Source organism: Amblyraja radiata, chromosome 30, assembly GCF_010909765.2.
Source record: "Amblyraja radiata isolate CabotCenter1 chromosome 30, sAmbRad1.1.pri, whole genome shotgun sequence".
Classification (NCBI taxonomy): Eukaryota; Metazoa; Chordata; class Chondrichthyes; order Rajiformes; family Rajidae; genus Amblyraja; species Amblyraja radiata.
The window spans coordinates 4,659,536-4,662,655 of NC_045985.1; the positions used below are offsets into that span (position 1 = coordinate 4,659,536).

Sequence of the window (3,120 nt, forward strand, 5' to 3'; positions counted from 1 at the left end):
TCCCCGGGCCCCATACTCCCTCTCCCCGGGCCCAACACCCCCTCTCCCCGGGCCCCACTCCCCCTCTCCCCGGGCCCCACACCCCCTCTCCCCGGGCCCCACACCCCCTCTCCCGCATGAGCGGACAACACGTTTGCGTGAGAGTAACCCATCTTGCTCCGCTATAAGATCTTTGGTCACAATGTCGTTCAGAGGTCAACGGGATCTCTACTTTAAAGCGAAAATAATGAATTTCCAGAGGGGGGGTGGTTTGTACAATACTCGAAAGAGGGTGGACAAATATAATCGCTGCCTTCAATTCCTTGCGAGTGGTGGCCCTGAATGTGGCCCTGAATGGGATGACATGACCTCCACTTACATGGAGACAGACAATCTGAATGCGGACCTGGGGGAAAATGTAGCTCTTGCTTACAGCCCCCACCCCCCCCCCCCCCGCAACCCACCTGCCAGATACACAACCAGAACTTCTCCCTATCCCTCTCTCTGCAAGACCAAGTAAATAGAGTCGCTTCTTCGTATCAGCGATTATGTCATTGTCAAAATGTAGAAGTTGTGTCTCGACCCGAAACATGATCTGTGCATATTCTCCAGAAATGCTGCCTGACCCGCTGAGTAACTCCAGTACTTAGTGTCTATCTCTTGTATAAACCAGCATCCGCCCTTCTCTCTTACCTCAACCTGTTGCCTGGCCCGCTGTCTTACTCCATCACTTTGTGTTTTGATTTATAAATCTTAGGTCATTTTATAATCAGATAGGGAGTTCAAAACAGTGAATGGACAATAGACAATAGGTGCAGGAGGAGGCCATTTAGCCCTTCGAGCCAGCACCGCCATTCAATGTGATCATGGCTGATCATCCCCAATCAGTACCCCGTTCCTGCCTTCTCCCCATATCCCCTGACTCCGCTATTTTTAAGAGCGTCAGGAACATGTTTTCTGGAGTCGACTAGTTGCTATCAGCAGATTTTCACTTTCAAAATTTGGATATAAACATTAAGAATTTCACATGCAGGAGCAACTCCGCAAATGTTTCAACTTCTGAAATATATTTTCAAGAGATTTTTATAATATTCTCAAATTTCAGGTAGTCCCTGCTTTCTCCCCCCTTCCCCTCCCCTTCCCAACCCTCCCACAGCCCACTGTCTCCGCCTCTTCCTTTCTTCTTCCCGCCCCCCCTGCCCCCACCTCCAACCCATCCAAAGTTCATAGAGCGGAGCTATTTCCCAGACGTCAGTCTGAAGAAGGGTCTCGACCAAAGATCTTTGGTTCGAAGGGCCGAATGGCCTACTCCTGCACCTATTTTCTATGTTTCTTTATTAATTCTGTTTTTAATTCGTAAATCAGGGGAGAGCGCGTACGCAGTCCCCGACTACCACAAATTTTGCAGTCGAGTATCCCGCATTTGGGGACATCGCAGGCGTCAGCACACCCGAAGTGCAATGGGATAGCCTCGTCCTGGGAAAACCACTTTTTTTTTTTTTTTTTTTAATTTCAAAATATACTTTATTCAATTGGTAAATATATACAATTTCTGAACCATTCAAACAAAATTCATCCGACATTTTCGGAAACTAAACAAATTTTTTCCAGTACAATTGTTTTACATTTGTCAAATTTCACCAAACAGTCCCCCACCAGTGCCACTCTGTGGCCCCTGTTCAAGTAATAAATATATACAATGTGTACACAGTGCGAAAATTTCCATCTGACATTTCAAGTTCCACAAAAAAATGTCCCCCACCCGTGCCACTCATGTGGCCCAAAACCACCTTGGTGATCATGATGTCTCCCCTGCCAGGTAAGTATGCTAGAATATCGTCGCTCTCTCCCAGACAACCTCAACCAGTACTCTGCCAAATCAGTACGAGCCAAAATTGCAACAACTTATACTGCATTTGTTTGCCGAGAACAGGAAAACCGACATATTGTTGCCTTTCATTTCTCGTTTCACACCTGATCTTTATCAGATTTGACCGCTTTTCCTCGCTGCTGGCTTCATTTGCATTTCTTCCTTAAAAGGAAGCAGCCACATTGCCGAATTGCTGCCGACTTGCAGTTACTGAGCATCGCCTCTGTGTGGCGCTGCTCCACCGCCGACGTTTCATTCACCGAAGATGGATACAAAATGCTGGAGTAACCCAGCTGGTTAACTCAGGCAACATCTCTGGAGAGAAGGAATACTGAGAGTCAGTGGAACGGGAAACGAGAGATATCCTCGTCGTGGCTATCCCTCGAGGTCGAGGATGATGGTTCTGTTGTTTTTATGGAGATATAGGCGGTACATAGTGCAAATGAATGAAAGATTTGCAAAAACGGGAGGAATCACAGAGGCAGCGAGAGAGGGTGTTGCAGAACTCTCATTGGAGAGAGGAGGATGTCGCGGCGAATCCAATCCATCGCTCCTGCCCGCTCCGTGCCTCGGCACCCCAACAGGACCCACAGAACCAAGGCCCTTAACGCCACCAGTAACGCGAGGTCACAGACTGTGCAACAGGTCTCATCCTGTTAAAACAAGGAACTTGGTTCTTGGTTCTTGGTCCTCCAAAATATTCCAAATGGAAGTTAAACTGGAGGTGGCGGAAGGTGGACTTCGCGGTGACAACGGGAGTCAGTCGCTGACGTTCGCAGTCTCCGAAATAAATCGCAAAGTGGGACAGGCCCTTTAAGCAAAAAAAGATTCTTGGAGAAGAAGAGCTACCTTAAATTCAGTTGCATCTAGTTCCATGCTTTAATTGTGCGGGGGGATAATGAATTGCTGTACACATCTGTATTAATAGCTGGTATCTCAAATTGGATCGAATGCCCTCGTCTGCTCCTAATAGGTCTGGTGTAGGTTTGGTATATCGAGCTGACCATTTAACATTTTGTAAAAACGGGTCAAACGGTGAGCTCCACGTCTGTCTCCGTGAGGGTTCCACCCCGACCAGTGAATTCATAAGTTTGGTAACACTCGCTTCTCTCTCATAGGTATTTGCAACAAATCGAACTGCCTGTGCATATTATTAGTAGAAACTAAGAACTGCAAATAAAATGTGTAAGAAGGAACTGCAGATGTTGGTTTACACCGAAGATAGACACAAAATGCTGGAGTTACTCAGCGGTTCAGGCAGCATCTCTGGT

General features: G+C 47.1%; 1 pseudogene; it reads right to left on the minus strand.

Moving 5' to 3' along the window:
- Nucleotides 1–1,341: 1,341 nt before the first annotated feature.
- LOC116990248 lies at nt 1,342–1,522 on the minus strand (annotated as a pseudogene).
- Between the last annotated feature and the right edge of the window lie 1,598 nt (nt 1,523–3,120).